We start from the raw sequence: 20,857 nt of genomic DNA, 5'->3' as shown, positions 1-20,857 counted from the left end.
AGGTAGAGGAGAATGAGAAGCCTGGTTCCAAGTTCATGGCCCTTCTAACACCTTTACCTCCTGCTTTAGCCTAGGGACACCTCTAATTTCCAGTACATTTGGAAAGAAGAGATGACTAAGACCAAAGGATGAGCAAGCCCTTTCTAGCTGAAGTCAACAACTTCTCCAACACCCAAGACCTCTCTCTGGCCTTTCAAGTGAAGAAATTTTCTGGTATCTTATCACTCCTGGTTTACATTCACGGATCAGAATGCACGTACACTGAAACCCTGCTGCTTACAGCAAAGAGTCATTTCCTTACATGAAGCTGAGGAGTTTGGACTTGACCTTACAAAATGAGTGAGGAATTGTCTCATATGCCAACTATCCCCTAGGAACTTCCCTTGATGCAAACCAGGGCTCCACCTGTTGCCTCTGGGCTGAACTTAACCTTCCCATAAGTGAAAGATCCAGAAGTAATGCAGAAGTTCATTTCCATCACTGCCCTTTTGACCACTCAGGGGATATCTGACCATTGCCCCAAGGGCATTCAATGGGTCCTCTGCTATCCTGTAGGTAAGCTGTGGGTCCAGACCTGGAGAGAACTGACTTGTGTATTGCCAAGTCCTCATGGAACCTGGGAGAGGGCCAGGAAACCTGGAAAAGTGGCATTCTGAATTTAGAAACTGGAGAGAAGATGGATATGGTAGAAGGTACCAACTCAGGGACTTTTGATGGGGTGGATAAAATACGATTTGCAAATCTGTAGAAATGAAAATGGTTACCACCAGGAACCAACCTGTCTCTGTTTAACAGATCTATAAAATTGCTTTATGTTCATTCCTAACGGGTAATGAATTAGGGTGGGAGGGGAGGCTGGAGTGGGGACAAGTGTATCTATTTCAACCAAAGTCTCTTGAGTCACCCTGGTGGCACCCAATGGAGACCCATGGACTGGGATGACCTAGCCCTTCTCCGACCCTCTTTTCTCCCTTCCAGCTGAGGCCAAGTGGATGCCCAGCTCTCGGAAGATTGATTCAGGAATAAATCCCAACCAAGCTTGTGGGGACTGTAAGTGGCCAGGTCTGTAACTGCATAAGGCAGTGCCTTGTTTTCCACCTTGCTGTGACCTGATGCCCCAGCTCCTGAGCCAGGACCTAGTTTGTTATAGGACCCATCATGATGCTATGCCAGTATCCTGCTTGGGTCCTTTCAGGAACTCCAGTCTATCCAGGGGTTGGTCTGTCTCCCATCCTTACCGGTCTACTGCATCTCCAATTCCTAGTGAACCCTACGCTCTTGCTGAGCTGCACTGGGCAGTCTGACTACCCACAGACAGTCATCACTGCATTGCTCTCTTTGCCCCCTCTTCCTGGGCTTCCCCGGCTGGCCCTCCTTGGGTAGTATCTGCTGCTGTCTGCTTTCTTTCTACTGGTCCAATTGCACTTCCTGCCTATATCACGGAAGGGCTGGCTGCTCCAGAGTCATGTCTACTCCCAGCTCCCAGCTCCCCTACAGCCTACAAGCGCGCCTGAGACCCTGTTTTTGAAGGGCTGGGTGCAGAAGTACTATTCTCCTGGACTTCAAGGGCCTGCCACCCCTCCATGACCTTCTGAGGAAGACTTCCCCAGGGGGATCCTTGAAAGTGAATTCTGAACCTTTTGGTAGGGCTCTGATCGGAGTCAAGACTTGAGTGCCTGGAAGCCATCCATTGGCTGCGAGTGAGCTGCCCATGAGCTGCTCCAGTGATAGAATTTTATTGAACTCCATATGAAGCTGGCCCAACAGATGCTCTGTCTGGGGAATTTTCAAAATGACATAACTCATAGAAATCAAACAGGAAAAAGGAAAAACAGGTAGAGGAAGGGGAGAGAGGGCTACCGGCTTCTGAGAAGGGGAGGATACAACCCCACGGCCATGTTGAGCCTTCCTGGGCATCTGGTATCCGTCTGTTCCTTCCTTCCTCCCCCACAGGCCTGGCTGAGCCCCTGTCGGGGCAGGGTTTCCTCACTTCCCATTTCCTGAGGTTATCCTAAGCAAGGCTTTGTTCCTACCCAGCTCTCCACGGGTGAATGACTACGCCCAAAGGGTGTTGGAGGAAAAGATCGAGGTCAGATGGAGGGAGATTTCTTCAGAGTGTCTTGGCTTGTTTCATGATTCAAGTGGCTATGGAGATGAAGACTTAGATGATACACCTATCCAATGAGGGCATGGCCCAGGACTGAGGAGGACTATGATTGGAGACCAAGGTCAAAGGTCAAAGAGACCTTAGACTGGAGAGACTGGGAACATGGGCCAAATTAAATGTGATGACATTCAAAAGGGACAAATGGAAAATCCTCCCTCCACCCTGATGACAGCATCCTGTCACACTACAGTTCTTCTGAAAAGTTCTTGGCAGGTCTCCTTGGCTGCAGAAAAATAGCCCATAGGGTAAGGGAGTTGATCTGAAGAGAAAAAGCCAAAATACTTTGATATTTGAACAATGTGAGCATGGTGTCTAGTTCCAACTCCACGGATGGCCTGGGACAAAGTCACGTCCAGGGGTCTTCCTGGGCCTACTCTAGTAGCTAGGGGGGTTTTCCTTAGGAGGAGTAAAGGGACCAATGTCCAGGTATCATCCCAGTCCTGTTGTCCTTCCTCCCTTTCTTCATCAAACAGTCCACTACCCGCCTCTGTCTAGCTCCATGGTAGGCATCTGGCCCAGCAGGTGATGAGAGGTTTTATGGGGAAGCTTGGGTCTTGAGGCATATGGAGATTAGCTTTGTCAGGCCAGCTTAGGCTGGGCATCCTGGTTGGTAGGATCTTTTGAAGAGCTTGAACTGGCTGGAGATTGGGTAGGTACAGGAAGAGATGTTGTGGTCACCCAGTGGAAGACATGCATGTCACACCAAGGACTGTGTCTTTTATTCTGAGGTTGATGATTAAAAGCTTTCAATCAGGGACCAACACAATCAAATCTGAGGGTCGGTAGATTATTCTGCTCTTAGGATGGAGGATAGGCTGAAAGGAAAAATGGAAGGGCAGGTAATCCAGCTAGCCAGAGCAACGGGCTCCCTTCTCCCTGCTGGCCGAAACCACCTTCTGAGGAAGGGGCCGAACATGCCAGGCTTCCCAGTCTCCTCTGCGGCTAGTTTGTGGGCCTGGCACCTGAATTGGCTGATGGTGTCAGTGGGTATCTGGTTGTGGTGGGCTTCCAGGAAAACGTCCCCTCCCTACTAAAAAGAGACAACCGAGGGGGGGCATGTCTCCTTTTCTGCTTTTAGGTTTTGTCTCGTAAGATGTGATATGGGGACCCATGGTACTTATCTTGAACACCCAGGCATTTAAAGTAGGAGGAGAAGGGCCTCTGGAAGGAGGGAAAGTTTTTCAGAAGGACTTCCAAGTATGTTTACAATCTGTGGAGAGGAACCCAAAAGAGAAGTGGGCAGTAAAGAGGGGGACACTGACCTCAAGCTGTGAGAAGCCACCTGAAGCACGAGAGGAAGTGAAGGAGGCAGCAGCCCGGGGTGTCGGGTCCCAGGCCCGTTTCCTTTTTGCATAAGGCTGGGTCCCCTGCCAAACAAGGAGCAGGGCAGATGTGAGGCTGTGGTCAGGGAGGGGACTTCGCCATTGAAGACTTGCACGTGGTGCAGCTGTTGGGGATGGCCGAGGCCTCCCAGTTCCTCCCAGCTGGGTACCTCCTCCTCTTTCCTGTTTCTCTTGCGCCCCGTGACAGCAGGGGACACCCAGCAGCACTCAAAAGGCTGTTTCCTCTAGATCTCTTTCACAGGCTGTTGGGGGAGCTAGTAGATTCCCACACACCACGCGACTGTCAGGCCTGCCACCAGCCAGGGACCCCGTCCTGCTTCCTAGAACTCGACTTTGACATCTGCCTTTGCTAGGTGTTGGTGGTTCTGGTCGCTCACTCTGATCATGGCATTTCTGGAGCAGTTGGGTGTCTGTCCATGAAAAAGATGGCTTCCTCCCCTCAGACAGGTGTTCTCCCAATGTGGCTTATCCCTGAGGCCTACTGAGCAGAGGTAGGCCAGGTAATATTGGGGGCCCAGTAGCCTCCTAAGGGTAGAGTCCTGATGAAAAGGTGTCCAGAGGGGAGACTTCAGGCAGGTGAGATATCCTTCCTGGTCCTGACCTCTTCCCCGGGCAGACTGAGGTTGGGGGGGGGGCACTCCTCTGTGGCTATCCTGGCTGGGGGTATGCACAAAGATGGCTCCCCAGAACTCCAGGTGTTCCAGTCTCTTAGGCAACTTCCTGGGGAGACCCTCAGGGAGACAGCCCTGAGGAAGATACCTCCCTTGTGGGGTAGGCAGATCACCCAGCTTTGGAGCCATTGGCCCATCCTGTCTCTCATCCACACCCTCTTTTACGTGTCAAGGTGCCGGGTGTGGTGGCGCACACCTGTAATCCCAGTGACTTGGGAGGCTGAGACAGGAGGATCGCAAGTTCAAAGCCAGTCCCAGCAACTTAGTGAGGCCCTGAGCAACTCAGTGAGACCCTGCCTCTAAATAAAATATAAAAAAGGGCTGGAGATGTGGCTCAGTGGTTAAGTGTCCCCTGAATTCAATCCCTGGTACAACTCCCCCCCCCCAAAAAAAAAAGAGACAAGGTCCTATGGGTCACATCTGTCTTGTGGACAGTGACACCTTGTGCAGAATGACCTTATGGTCCAGGTGGGCTCTGGAGCCACTCTGCTTGGTTCCTGGATTCAAATCCTAGGTCTGAATGTGCCAGTGGAGTAACTGTGGGCATTGGGCTTTCAATCTCTTTGAATTTCCACTTCCATTGGTAAAATGGGGCTAATAATTTTACCAACTGCATGAGGTTGTCAGAAGGATTTAAATGAATTGGTCCATGAGCTGGCACGCAGGAAGTCTCTAGAATGGTTGTGTTATAGCTTTTGCTGCTCCTGGCGGGGCTGCCCCTGGCTCCTGTCTGTGCAGGGAACACTCCATCCCGGGGCTGTCTAGGGAGCAGACAGACAGGAGACAGCACATCCCTGGACTCCGCCCAGGCTGAGGGTGGAATGTGCGTGTGTTCAAGTGGAGCTGATCCGTGAAGCAGACCCTGGAATGCACTGCGCTCATCTGCTGAATCCCAAATGGAAACAAATACAAATACCCTTTATAAACAAAGACAGTGTCTTAAAAAGAGAACAAACCAATGAGCCGGTCTGAACTGGAACTGAAGCTCTGGGTTTTCTGATGATTTTCTTTCAATCTAAACAGAGCCCTCCCCAACTCCCTCCAGAGACCTGAATTTCCTCCAGGCCTGGATGCCGGTGGCGGTGGCGACTGCCTGCACCTCCCTCCTCTCCCGCAGCCCAGCCACGTGCCCGGCACTCTCCAGCTGGGGCAAATTCTTTCCGCTGCCAGCAGCTTCTCTTGTAATGCCAACTGTGAGGGAGGACAGTGTGTCCCTTTGCCCTTGGAGGAGACCAAGTTTAGAGGACAGGCACATCCCCTCGCCAGATCTGGGACATGTGAGCCTGTTGGTGGGTGTTGAGGACCCCAGTGAAGGGTCATGGCACACATGTGTGTGACTTCACAAGTGAGGCCGAGGAGCCCCAGGCCCCACCCAGCCCACCTGCCCCTGGCTCTCAGGACCTTGGGCAGAGGTGATCTTGGAGAAGCAGAGAGCTCCATTTCTTTGGGCCCAACTCAGTCTCCTAAATTTTCCATTTGGGGTCTTGCGACTACTTTTCTCCTACCCTCCCTGGTCAGACCAGCATGTGGGTCACCCCTGCCTACTCCCCAGCCCCCCAGGCCTCATCTCCCACCTTCCCAAGCCACGCCCCCATGCCTCCCTTCCTCACTGGCCTGCCCCCAGCTCAGGCCTAAGTCCTCTCAGGTCAGACAGCGGCGGGAGCCCTCTTGGGCAGCATCTGCTTGACCTGCAAACATTTATTGGATGCTTCTGAGAGCCGGCCAGTCACTGGGAATGCAAAGTCAGGGAAGTCCTGCTCCTGTCTTTGGGAAGCATTTAGGCTGGTGCCTGCGCCCTGGCCCCTTCTTTCTGCCTCCCGGGCTGTCTCCACACTCGGCAGCTCTCTGCCCAAACAGCTCTGACCACGTGTCTGTCTCCACTCTGCTCTCCATTGCCAATAGAGAGAATCGGGTTCTTTGGCAGCAGGCAAAGCTCTTCACAGTCTTCCTAATTTTAACTTCTAATTCCTGCCTCTCCATATCCTCCCAACCTTCTGGGCTTAGCAACATCCTCCTCCGACCATTCAGTTTCCCCAGCAGCCCTCCCTGGCATGCCTGTGTGCTCACTGCTCTGGAATCTGGCTGTTTATGCACAGGCCTCAGCCGGCATATCCTAGCGTGGTCTTCTCCCACCACACGCTGCACACAAAGACTGATTGTGGGGCTCCCCCAGGGACCATAGCCTCAGAATCTGAGAATGGGGGAACAGCTGTAAAATCAGATGCATGGGGTGGTTCTGGTTCTTTGAACTTCTGAGAAGCTCTGTGGTCCACAGAGGGTAACTGTGGGGGGTGAGAGGCTATCTCTCCTACCTCCGTCTCTCCCACAAAGCCCAGAGCTAACAGAGATTGTCCCCACCACAGGGTGGGGTGGTCCTGCTACAAATGAGGGTGCTCACCTCCACCCTAATGGTGCACCCAGGAGGGAACCCCAGAATACTGGTTTCCTTCCTTAAAGGAAGTCTGTGGGGGTGGCAAGAGGTCTCTGGGAGGAGAGTCTGGTAAGGACCCCACCTTTATGGGAAAAAGACATAGTCCCCTTTCTCGGGGGTGCAAACAGGAGAACACATCTGTGAATTGTTTCTCTCTGAGGTGACAAGTGTCTGTGGCAGATTTGTCCTCTGAGCCAACCATCATTTCGTGTGAGCAGGTATCACACATCCAGGCTGCACAGATGTGCTGAGGGGCAGCCACTGGTCTCGGGATGGTAGAAGGTGGAACAGGAGGATATGCCTCAAGTCCGTGAGGGCCGGTCATCTCTGGCCTCTTGTCCTTCTTATATCCAGAAGCCCAGCCTCACCGGGCCACCATTATGGCCGCCCCTCCACCCTGAGGCCCAACTGGCTCTGATCCTGTTGTCAGCACTTGTCGGGGCCAGAACCAGCATGGTTACCGGCAGCATCGGGAGCAGCAGCAGCAGAACAATGCATGACTCAGAGTTCCAGGCCTCTGTTGTGGGTTCTAATTTTAGGCCATTTTTCCACTCCTTTCTTTGCCTTCCCAGAATTCTAAGAGGGCGTGGGGGCCAGCTGGCCAAGATGGAGAACAGGAAGGGGTGGGGCAGATCCGGGGAGAGAGGCAGGGCTGAGGGGCTTGCTCTGGGGGCCGGGTTGGGTGTTGCGGTGTGGGTCTTTCCACAGGCCCTGGAACTCTGTAGAAAGTTGTCCCTTAGAACAAAGGTCTCAGCTTGGCCTCTGGAGTGGTCTGAGAGTTGGGAAATGGGTGCTCTGACCCTTGAAACCCTTCTAATTACTCTGTATTTTATTTGAGCTACGGGGAGGAATATCTGGAAATATCTGGAAACCTCGTAGCTCTGAGTCACTTGGCTTCACAGAAGAGTGAACAGCAAGCGTCAGACAGGCAGGAGGCCTGAGAGCTCGTATAGAAGCGCAAGCGTATGTGTGCCCCCCACCATGTCTGGGCTCAGTGTCTGGAATGAGGAGAGAAGAGATGCTCCAGATCCCCAGGTGTACCCTGCGTCATCCTTAGAGTGACCAACAACTGTCCAGCTCCATGTGCGGTCCAAGCATGAGGGTGGACATTAAAGGTGGTTCTTTAGGCCAGAAACCCATCCAGCCCTTCCTTCCTGGGCTCCCAGTCGTCACCACTGATTATAAATGATGGGCTGAGGATTGTGTGGAGTCTTGTTGCCTGGGTCTTGGTGCTTTGGTGCTTGTGTTTCTGGAAGGTTCTTTAGAGCCTACATTTACCCAGGGCAGAGTGCGGTATGCAAGTCTGAGCTCCTTTCAGGCTGGTATGTATGTGTGTGTGTGTGTGTGTGTGTGTGTGTGTGTGTGTGAGAGAGAGAGAGAGAGAGAGAGAGAGAAAGAGAGAGAGAGAGAGAGAGAGAGAGAGAGAGAGCATGCATGTGCTGTGCAGTGATAAGTGGTTTAAGTCTCCCCCTGAGTTACACAGCCATGGTCTTGCCTGAAACTGGTTTTGAGCTGAAATGAATGACTTCCCCTTTCTTCTTCTCCCCTCTCCTTCCCTCCCCTTCCCTGGGGTGGTTACTCAGGTGCACCCTGGTGGAAGGAACAGGAGTGGGAATCCAAGAGCCCAGGCATCCCGCTCCACCCCCAGACTGGTTGGCAGCCCTGGTCTCTTTCTGGTTCGCTGTGAGCCTTGGTTTTCTCAGAAGCTTGCCCTTCCTTTCCTATGTCAAAGTCCTCAGGGCAGAGGAGGTCTGCAGGGAGTACAGGTCCCCTCCCTGTGCCTCCTGACCCTGGGAAGGTTTCCCTGCAGACGGTGACCTCACGTTTCCTCCTTGCCTTTAAGGGTCATTTTCTCCCAATTCAACATTTTTTTGGTCCTTCCCTCATCTTTTTCCACCCCAATCAGTCTCCTCCCAGGAAGATTCTCTGCCCACCCCCTACTATTGTCAACAGAACCACATCCCCAATTCCTTCTTGTGCATGACTTCTCTTTGCATGGGTCCTGCCTCAGCTCTTTATTGCTGTGTAACAAAGTACCCCCCAAACCTCAGCAGCGTAAAAAAATCCCCACCATTTTATTATACTTCAGAACGTTGTGGGTCAGGAATTGGATAGGGCTCCCCTGGACCATTCTGTTCCTTGTGATGCCTATGAGAGTTCCTCAGTGGCCCTCAGCTGGTGAAAGGGCTGCTACAGAAGGGCGAGGGTGGCTACACTTGGCCATTAGGTGCTCTAACTTCCCCAGCAAAGGTTCCAGAGGCCTGGACAGAAGCTGCCAAGTTAGGCTCACCTGGGGCTGTCAATCAGAGCACTTCAGGTGGCCTCCCTGGTCAGGGTAGGTGTTCCTGTCCACCTTCCCAGCTGAACCATATCCAGGAGGAAAGAGTTAGACTCCGCTCTCAGCGGGAGGACTAGCAAAGGCTATCAGGCTACTTCTCCTCCACCACATCTTTGTTCAAGGTCTTGAGCTGAGGCCTCTCACTTTACCCTTAAAGATGCGTGTTACCTTGCAACTTTTATCTGGGTCCTAATGACATGGGCTTTCCTGGATAGGCTGTGGGCTCTCCCAGGGAGTGAGGAGACGGAGGGTTTGACTCAGTGCTGCAGGCCTGAGGTTATACTCAGCAGTGGATTAACCAAGTCAGCTGCGAGGCCCCCAGGGAACTGGAATGGAAGTTGCGCAGGTCAAACATGCTGATGACCTGGGTTACCGTGAACTGTTCCCTAGGCACCTGGTACAATCATGAGACAGTGAAATTCCAGGGCAGGGGTCTTTCCAGGGACCAAGGATGTGGGGCCCAGGCAGGTGAGGTAACAATCACCTGGTCAGAGTGGGCAGGGTGCATACCGTCTTGATGGTGGCGGGTCTCCCTCATGGCTCCTGGCTACTAAGGATTTGAAATCAGCAGACTGATCTCAGATTGAAGCTTCTTATTTCCTACCTGCTTTGGGAACAGAGCTGTATGGCAGGACGACTCAGGCAATGCCTGTGTTCACGTCTAATCCGGGATGCAGCCGAGCTGAAGTTATAGAATTTTCCTGAAACTCAGGTTCCTTTTTCAAAAGAGAGAACAGGAAGCAGCACCTACTTCATTATGCTGCTGAGAAGATTAAATAAGACAATGCAGATTGGCAGCTGTCGTCACTGCCAGTATTGTCCTCGATCATTAATACCCAACCAGGAGGAGAGGGAAAGAACTGGAACGAGAAAAATTCCAGGAAGACTAATAATTGCACAGAGATACACCGCTAATTAAAAATATAAAGAGAAAAAGAATTCATGACAATTTATAAGACTGTAATACGAGTCAATTAAAAAACGCCTCCATAAACTTCAGCACCTTATTTAAACATGTTTTATTTTGATAAAATTATACATGTTCATAGTTTTATAAGTCTAGTAATTCTGCCCCTTATTTCCCATGAGTCACACTTCTTAGAAGCAGCCACATTCAACTCTCTCTGCAACATTAGACTCCATATTTTTAAATATCATGCTTGTTCTGCCCCCGCCCACTCTTTTTTTTTTTTTTTGTAGACTTAGATATTACTATTGGTTTCCAACTACCTAAAATCATTTTTTTTTTTTTTTGGCTACCATCATTTCTTCAATCTATGAAGGTACTTGCTTTCCTTTTGACCTTCTAATAGAATTATATTTTTTTGGTTGGACTAGTATCTACCATTATTTGCTACTGAGCCACATAGTGTACTATGTTCACATTTCTTTTCTTTTTTTTTTAAAGAGAGAGAGAGAATTTAGGTATTTTTTAGTTTTCAGTGGACACAACATCTTTGTTTGTATGTGGTGCTGAGGATCGAACCCCGGGGCCGCCGCATGCCAGGCGAGCGCACTACTGCTTGAGCCACATCTCCAGCCCCACACATTTCTTTTCTTATGCAACTTTCTGTTTTTCCTGGGATTAATGATTGTCCAGAATTTGGTTCTTTGGTTTCCATAATTCTCACTTATTAATCTCTCAAGTCTAAGGAAGTGAAAACTCCTCTCCACATGTTCAGACATATTATAATTAACATTGATGATCAATAAACTCTATTTTCTTCTTGTGGACATCCTTCACCATATATTGGCAATCCTTCATTATCTGTTCATCTTTAGGAGTGAAGCACTAAAACATCTGTTAGCAAACTATGTGTATAGATGAAGCTTTTTACTGGGGGTGACCTTCTAGGGCATCTGTCGGGGCTGATTCTTTGGGGCTAGGCTGAATGTCAGAATCTGTATGTTTTTTCTCTGGGAATAGTTGGTTTAATCAGAGAAGGATCCACAATCTCCTTCCCAGAATGGAGGCAGGAGATTTTGACAAATCAATTGAAACCTGCTGCAGGAGTGTGGGAACTGAGTTGAGGGAGAGAACTTCTCCCTTTACTTAATTCCCCTATTTACCATGTGGAATTCCCTCCCTGTCCCCCACCCCCACCTTGGTGCTGCTGAATTCAGAGCTTCTCCATTTCAATCTCTTTAGAGAGAGAAATTCTAGTCTTCTGGAAGAAAGCATTAGGGGTCTAATTACCTTTCCTAAAGACTTTGAGTCAGCCAGGCTCAGTGCTGTGGTCCCAGCACATGGGAGGCTAAGGTGGGGGGATCACTTGAGTCCAGGAGTTGAAGGCAAATCTGGGCAACACAGAGGGACCCTGATTCAAAAAAAAAAAAAAAAAAAAAAAAAAAGACTTCAGACAAAACCTACACTCTCCTTTCGGAAGACCCCTGATAATTCTGATTCCTAGATTTCTAGGGGCTTTGCAATCCAACTAACCTAATCTTTGGTCTTTCCCAATGATTTGTTTGAGGGTCAGCTTTTCAGTATATTGGAAGAAGATACCGTTCAGCTGCCTACTGACCACCATTTTGTGATTGTTGATTTCTCTTGTACTTGTGGGTTTGTGTCTTTAAAAAATTATTTAGTTTTTGATTTAGGAAATTCCATGGAGAGTGGCTCAGTCTGCCATGTTTAAATAGAGGTCCCAGAGGAACTATCTAGTCACTTAATAATGAAGAAACTCCAGCTTACAGGATGTGAACTGTGCAGATCCCAGTGAAGGGACTGAATCTGGGTCTAAAGCTTGTTCTCCGTCTACACTACCCCTTCTACTTGACCCAGACTGAAACCCTTCTCCCAGTGAACATTTAACGTGAGACAATTTTTGTGTGGCAGGATTTAACGGAGGTTTGAGGGCACGATGGAGCAAAGGTTACATCACATCTGCTATCATATTAGCATTCAAGGAATGTAATACCATTAGGATTTTACACTCTGATCCTCTTTCTTCTTCCTGTTTCTCTCCATGTTCAAGGTGATCTCATTCTTCCTCTCTCAAGCTGCCTATAAAAGTTAGAAATTTGTCTTTCTCTAACAGTTTTCTTCAAAGCAATTGAGCTTTTCCTTTTGTGCTCTCTCTCCATACCGTTGAAGTAGCAGGATGGTAGGGGATGGGAAATAACTGATTTTGACTCCCTGAAAATTCAGTTGTAATGAGGGTAAAAGGATAAGCTACTGGAAAAAAAAAAAAAAAAAAGGACTTCAAAATCATGTGACAGAAAACAACTTATTCATCTCATATAGGTGGAGTTAGTGAAGTTCTCTGTTCCAGCCAAGCAGCCAGGCTGATGGTAGCTCTGCCAACTTGGGCACTGGTCTCCAGGGATGTTCAGGTATCACCGTCTTGGTCAGCTGAAGGAATGTGAGGGGCATAGATCAGGTTGGGCAGGAATAAACCTTACTCCTGTTCATGCCTATTATGAGACTGGCCATGAGGCTGTGCCTTGGGTAAAGGCGACTGGGAGATATGGTATCAGGTTGATACCTGCTTCCTAAAGAGAGCTCTAATTGTGGAAGAAAAGGAGACAGCATTTTAGTGGACAGTTGATATTTTATGCTACAACTATCAAGATATTATTAGACCAAAATTGAAATCATCTTTCTAAATGGAATGTTGTCTTTCAGAAAGCAAGGTGGTTCAAATTATAGTTATATTTTTTAAAAAAACTTATTTTTCTTTATGGTATTTCCATCCACCCATCCATCAATCCATTAACCCACACACCCAACCCACCCTTAATATATCTGCATTAGCTGTCAAAACATGGGAAGAACCCATTAGGCTAACAGGAGATAGCGGGTAGATTGGATGTCATGTTTCTCAATATCTTTGCCCCTCCTAAGTTTTCTTACCCTGTCTTCAAGTGTCCCTCCAGTTAAAAAGATCTCATTGAGTTTTGCTTTGAGTTTGATATGACTTCAAGAATATTGAATATTCAACTCTCCTCCTTCTCTCCGTGCCTGTCTTCTGATGGGTTTCCTTAGGAGGTAGGCTTCTTGAGGCTTCAGAATAATTGGGATTAAAGAAGACAGAACAAGCTTATGTCTTACAAGTGAAATGAATAGATGGGTTGCCTAGGGAACCTAGTAAAAGTCCAAGCTTAGAGCAGAGAGACACAGAGTTGAGATCAAGTTAGAAACAGTTGGGGTGCTGCCATGGAGTAAGATGGAGTGGACAGGAGTCAGGAATTTCAACTTTGACTTTGAAATATGAGGCAGATGGTAGTGTAGAGCAAGAAGAGCCAAGGCCAGGGGCTTCAGCTTGCACTTCAAGGGGGTATCTTTGATGGCACTGTTTTAGACAGACCAGGAGGTACAATGACTCAGACAATCTTAGCGTACAGCAACCTTAGGCACAGAAGTCTTTCCGCATGGATCACTTGGTCCTTACCCAACCCATCTTTCAAGCAAGTAGAAGCCACCTTCTGCACAAATCAAGCAGAAAGAAGCCCCAAAATGCCTCTTTTATCTAGGACTACGACTATTTGTATAGGAGCTAACACATAAACAATGGTTGATGGTCTTTGTTATAAATCTTAGTCCGGGACCAATACGTACACCCTCTGTATAGGCAAAGCCAAAGCCACCAGACACATGAATTGATTCAGGCAATCTGAACAAGGGCTCCACTCAGAGAAATAAGAAAATATATCCCTCCCATGAAAAAAACCTACTCCATTAAACCCAATTAAAAAAACAAATACTCTCCATTCATAGTCCCAACGAGACAAGAGGAGAATAATCTGAAATCAGAATCCAGCTGTAATTGAATCTACCTTTAGAGTTTGGGTTTTGAATAAACAAGTTTTCTTTTTCTGGCAGGATCCAGGTGCTCTTTTTTTCTGTCACCTCTCAGGTCTGTGTTACTTTGAGTTGGCTTCTTTCTTAAGTCTACATGGCGTCCCAGGTGGCCATTAGCGGCTCTAGGACTTCCAGTGTTTCTTTTCTTTCCTTTTTGGTGCTGGAGATTTAACCCAAGGGCTTTTCTACTGAGCTATATCCCCAACCCTTTTTATTTTTCTTTTGAGACAGGATCTTGCTAAATTGCTTAGGACCCTACTAAATTGCTGAGGCTGACCTCGAACTTGCAATCCTAGGTGTGTGCCACCTTTTCCACTATTTCCGCAAAAGTGATTTTTGGAGGCCTGGCATTGGGCAGTGCCCACTATTGAATCAGTCACTAGACCTAGAGATTGCTGTGCTTTCGTATCATGTATTGGTCCATCCTTGGGGTTTGGAGTGATGTCATCTCCACCCAGTCTATAGCAAGAATGATGTAGTTCCTGAAAGAAAGAGATGGGTGTTAGATCAGCAGATGAAATAAAACAAAACAAGAAGAATAACAAAAAACAAACAAAACCCCTCAAATACTTTTCATTTATTCCACATAACTATCATTTATATGGAAACACAGAAATATCCTTAGACTTTCCTGCGTTCAGAAAGTAATTCCATCTATTCTGAAAAATTGCTTGAAGAAATAAAATTGATAAGTGGATCAGTAAGAATTCCAATAAGGGAGATATGTCACAACATAAATGTTTATAAACAAACTACCTCTTACATCATCTTGATTACATTTTTTAATTGTAGAAAATCCTAAACGATAGCAAAAGATTGAAATCTTAGAGTTAATGTGTAAATTATTGCTAGTAATATAGTTATTTAATAAAATGAGAAGACAAACTCTTTAGAGAACTAATTGAGGCAAAAAAAAAAAAAATGTGTGGTAATGACCTAGACCAAGGCCTCTGATTATTCCAATAAAAAATCCTCAGATTACATTGCATTGGGAAAGAGAGAGGGATGTGAGCAAGGAGAGTAAGAGCAAACTGGAGCCCATGGGGACAGACAGGAGCCCATGAGGACAGACAGGAACTTCAGCCTATTGCTCACCTCTAGTGAGCTAGCACCAGCGGCTCAGGAAGCAGGACCAGAATTCTGGGAAGCAGGAGACACTGTGGGAGTGGGTGTGGCTGCTGCCCACCCAGCAAGGTCAGCCAGCATATGCTGGAAAGTTTGTGAATTGCATTAGTACCTGGTCCTCTAGGGATCTTTGGTTTGTCTTCCAAACCCTATGCAAATTTCTCGTGGGACCAACTCTAACCCACAACCATATAAGTAAGGAAATTCTGTGAACTGTAGTTTTTCCATCTTAATTAAGTGATCACAGTACAAAGCCATCACATTAATTAAATAAGAAAATGAAAGCCAAATGCACTCAGCAGTTGAATAACAAATTTAGAGAAGGGTGACAAAATAAACTTCAAGAAAGTAAAAGGAAAAAGATTAATAAGGACAAAAGCAAAGCTTAATAAATTAGGAAATAAAGACCCATAGGCTTATTGAACAAACCAAAGTGTTTATTTGTGTCAAGCTTAATAAAATAAAAAAAACATTTAGCAGCATTAATAAAACAAAAAGGATCCCACAAAATATTATGAACAAGAAAGAGCACAAAATCCTAAACAGAGACTTCTAAGGAAAAATACAGCAAGCAATAAATAATGAAAAATTTAAATAAAAAAAAAACAGTTTCAAGAGCATTATAGCCATAACAATCAAAGAAAAATATAACAAATTATGTTAGAAAAATGTATACTGGGGCTAGGGATGTGGCTCAAGCAGTAGCGTGCTCGCCTGGCATGCGTGCAGCCCGGGTTCGATCCTCAGTACCACATACAAACAAAGATGTGTGCCCGTCGAAAACTAAAAAAAAATATTAAAATTCTCTCTCTCTCTCTCTTTAAAAAAAAAAAGAAAAGAAAAATGTATACTGAGAATTATAAAATATTACTGAGAGAAATTAAATATGACTAAAATAAGTAGACATCATATTTATAACTTATAGAATTCAAAATTAATATTTCAAATGCCCCCCAAATGATCCATAGATTCACAACAACCCAAATCAAATGGCGGGGGTGGGGGGTGAAGGGACACTGAAATTGACATGTTAACTCCATAATTTGTATGAAAATTCAAAAGTCCTAGTTTCTAAAATAATTTTGTACAAAAGGATAAATTTAAAAGACTTAAACTATTTGATTTCTTGACTGTAAAGCTATAGTAATCAAGAGATCATGGGGGGCCGGGAGTGGTGGTGCACACCTGTCATCCCAGCTGCTCAGGAGGCTGAGGCAGGAGGATCATGAGTTCAAAGCCAGCCTCAGCAAAAACGAGGTGCTAAGCTACTCAGTGAGACTGGTCTCTAAATAAAATACAAAATAGGGCTGGGGATATGGCTCAGTGGTAGAGTGCCCCTGAGTTCAACCCCTGCTACCAGAAAAAAAAAAAAAAAGAAGAGAGAGTGTGGGGGATGGACACACAGATCAATGCAAAGTCAGTGGGCTTCCCACAAATGCCAGGGTGACTCAATGGGGACTCTTTCCAACACATGAACTGGAACAAATGGATATCCATATCCAAAAAAATGAACCTTAATCCTTAACTCACACCACAAAAAATGAACATGAAGTCAGTTACAGACCTCAATATGAAAGCTAAAATTATAAAGTTTTTAAGAGAGATGACAAAACCCTCATTGACATTGAGTTAGACAGATTTATGAGCACACAAAAAGCGTAAGTATAAAAGAAAGAAAAATATTAAGTTGGAATTTATTAAAATTAAACATCTTGCTATTTGAAAATCATTGTTAATAAACTGAAAAGACATGCTAAAGCTTGAGGTAAATATCTGCAATTGCTTTATAAGGATTTTTTTTTTTAACAATAAGGCAAACAATTGAGTCCAAAATGGATAAAATATTTGAATAAACACTTGACCAAAGGTATATGAATGACAAAACACATGTGTAAGTTGCCCCACATCATTAGTCAACAGGGATGTGCAAGTTAAAGCCACAGTGAGATATCACCATAAGCACACTAGAAGGGCTGCAATTGAAAATCATACCAAGCATTGGCCAGAACCTGGAATAACTGCTACATCCACACCTTAATGACAGGAATGTAAAATGTTACAAACATTTTGGAAAAGTCAGTTTCTTATAAACTTAAACATATATCCCATGAATCCCATTCTTATTTATCTAAGAGAAATGATCAATATATCTAAACATAGACTTGTATAACAAAGCTTATCTAGCAGCTTCATTTGTAATAGCCTTTGGATTTGTTTCCTGAGGTTGTTAGAACACATCACCACAAACTTGGAGGTTTAAAACAACATGAATTTATTCTCTCACAGTTTTAGAGGCCAGAAATCCAAAATTAGTTTCCATAACCTAAAATCAAGGTGTTGGCATGAGGGTGCTCCTTGTGCAGGTTCTAGGGGATAAATCCTGTGTCCCCTAGACTCAAAGGACCTCAGGCATTCCTTGATGTGTAGCTGTATCCAGCTCTTTCAAATTCCTGTCTGCTCTATTTTCACCTCTTCTTCTCCTTTATAGGTATCATATTTCCCTCTGCATTCCTCTTATAAAGACGAGTATGATAGCACTCACCCTGATAATCCAGCCTAATCTCATCACCTACTGAGATCTTTAATTTAATCATATTTGCAAATGTGCTTTTTCCATGTAAAGTCACATGGAGTCCAAGGATTAGTATATGAATGTCTTTTAATGAGCCATTTTTTTAAACCCACCATGGTCTCGACCTAGAAATAACTCAAATGTTCAACAACTAGTGAAAAGATAAACAAGTCTGAAATATGCAATACAACAGACTACTATTCAGTAATAAAAAGCAATGAACTACTTATACATGCGTACATAAGTCTTAAAAATATTGTGCTGTGTAAAGAGAGTCATACACACAAAGGCCCACCATATGCAGGCAAATCAACAGATCAGAAATATTAGGGGGAGAGGGGATGGAGTTTCTGCTGATGGGTAATAAAAGGTAATAAAATATGGAGGTAATAAAAATATTTGGGAATGAGATAGTGCAGCTAGTTGCACAACATTGTGAATATGCTAAAACCAGATGAATTGTATGTTTTAAAAGGGTGAATTTTGTGGTATGTGAATTATATCTCAATAAAAACATAAGAAAAAACACACTAAAAAAATAGAGTCATACAAAAAGGCAAATTCTGATGTATTCATATAAAATTTTAGAAAAGGCACAGTTGCTGGGACAGAAATCAAACAAATAGTTTCATGGGGCAGAGGTGAGGAAAGAAACTGATTGCAAAAGGGATGTGGGGGAACTTTCTAGCATGACTTTAAATACTAAAAAATACATTTTTGTTGGAGATTCCAGGAATGCATTCATTTGTTAAAACCCACTAAACTGTATTTAAAAGTGCATGAATTTAAAAATGTAAATTATGCATCAATGAAGCTGGTTCTAAGAAGAAAAGGACTATAGATACGAGAAATTTAAAAATCTAGATGATTTGTTTTCTTATAACTCAAATAGAGTCAAGAAGAAATAGAAAGTTTAACTAGAGCAATAAATATGGAGTAAATTGGGGAGTTTGTGAAGACACCCTCTGTCACTCCCCGTCTTATCTGAATTACACCAGAAGAATGAAAAGTCGATCTGTTTGCAGGTGATTTGTCTTAAGTGGGACAGAATTTCTATACAACTTAAATTGTGCATAGATAAAGAACAAACAACACGTTTTTGATTTATTTAATTAAATTGATTTAACCCAACACAAAAATTTGATGATAGCACAAAAATGAAAACTATCAAATAATGTGCTTATGAATAAGCCATCAATAAAACGTTAGCAAATCAAGACCATTCACATGTGAAAAGAACAACACAGTCTGCTTAAATAGGGCTCGTGCCAGAACTACAAGATAAGTTTGAGGAACTAAGAAAAACAGACAGAAGTCTGGGCATGGTGGCACATACCTGCAGTCTCAGTTACTTGGGAGGCTGAGGTAAGAGGATGGCTTGAGCCCTAGAGCTGGAGGCTGGCCTGGGCAACAGAGTGAGATCACATCTCAAAACCAAAAACCAAAACCAACCAAAACAAATCACAAAGAGAGTAATTAACTTTGAACATTAGCTTCCCCATTTCCCAAATCCCTAGGAAAAAGGAGTTATATTAGGTGTTGGTTGGGGGCAACTTCTTACAGTACTGCTTCTTTTTAGGGTGCAAAAAGTGAATGAAGCCCAGTCCCAAAGAAGTTACTTTGTTGGGTGAGTAGTGGTGGAGAAGAGTTTCTGATGCACCTTCCATGTTAGACCTCTTCCACCCTCATCCCTTCTGCTTCCTGGGGCTCCCATAGGCAGGAGTTTGATCTTCCAGGTCACTAACTGACCGAGAAGGCAATATCTACAGTGCAAAATGAGCTGGGGTCCAAATACAGCAAACAAAAATAACATATAATCAGATTACAGATTCATTCAGAAGGAGAAATATTAGAAGAGATGAATTGATAATTAAAATGAGAATAATAAGCTAAAACTGATAAGAGAAGATATTAACTATTATGGTTTAAATATTAGGTGTCCCCCCAAAAGCTCATGTGTGAGAAAATGCAAGAAAATTTAGGGGTGAAATGATTGGGTTATGAAAGTTTTAACCTTATTAGTACATTAACCTCCTGATAGGGATTAACTGGGTGGTAGGATGTGGAAGAGGTGGGTCCCAGTGGTGTACCTTGGGGTACAAATTTTGTCTTTATTGATCAAGTCTCTAGTGGTCTGGTTCTGAGTCACTTTTCTCCACCATATTCTTCCACCATGATGTTCTGACCCTCCTGGAGCCTGAGAAATGGAGCTGGCCATCTGTGAGACGGAGACCTCTGAATCTATGAGTGCCAAATAAACTTTTCCCCTCTAACATCGTGCCTGTTAGAGCTTTCGGTTGCATCAGTGAAACAACTGACTAGAACATCAACAATATCTAATACATGAAAACACAAACCAGAAAACAAAAAAAGATCAAATAAGATGTTAGGTAAGAAAAATATAGTAGTTAGAATAAAGAGTGAAATAGTTATAATTAATAGACTACATCTATGTGGGCAGATGAATTAATAATTTGGAAGATCAGATTGAGATCATCTTCCGTAAGGAGACATTTTTCCTGAAGGAAAACAAGATGATAAAGAAATAGAAAATATGAAAATAAAAGCCACGACACATGACTATGAAAGTAGAAGTGTTAATATCCAGACACTAGGAGACCAGGGAAGAAAGAAAAATTTAAAAAGAAGCACAAGGACTATTAGAAGAAATCATGATGGTAAAATTTTTAGAGTTAAAACTTTTAACTCTAAATTAAAGGGGACGAATGGAAGGAGAAGGGGACTGTGAAGGAGAAGAAAGGCTTTAGACTGAAGGGGCTGCTGAAAATAGATAGGGAAAATGAAATAGGGAGGTGAAATTTAAGAATAGCAAGAGTAAGGGAAAATTTTCAAAATTTCCAGGAAGAGAGAGTAGTTTATACATAAAGGAACAAGAGTCATATTGATTGTTAGATATTTTTCAAACAAACATTGGGCACAGGAAATTACAAGGAAAGAACTTGGTCTCTAGAATTTTATATGTAGCCAAATCATCATTAGGACAGGGCAACACTAGCACAGGGGAAGCCTCATTAACTAATGGAATAGAGCAAGGAGCCCAGTCCAGCCCTAGACGTGTGGAATTTGGACAATGGATGGGCAAAGACACTAACATAACTCGGAGACAATGGCTACTCATATGGAGAAATTGGAATTGTGTCTTTTACCACATATGAAAATCTACTCAAGAGAGATTGAGGACTTGTGCATTAATATCCAACATTTAAAACCCATAAGAGAAAATTTTTTCTTAAAACACAAAAATATTGGTTATAAATGAGAAGACTGATATAATTATCTATATTCAAATTAAGAATCTTGGTTTCCAAAGAGACATACAAAAGAAACGAGGAAGGTAAAGTAGAAACTCAGAGAAGATATTTGCAATATATGGAGATGATAGTGG

This window comes from Callospermophilus lateralis, chromosome 14 (assembly GCF_048772815.1).
Source record: "Callospermophilus lateralis isolate mCalLat2 chromosome 14, mCalLat2.hap1, whole genome shotgun sequence".
In the NCBI taxonomy this organism is placed as follows: Eukaryota; Metazoa; Chordata; class Mammalia; order Rodentia; family Sciuridae; genus Callospermophilus; species Callospermophilus lateralis.
Note: the sequence above shows the minus strand (reverse complement) of the source record.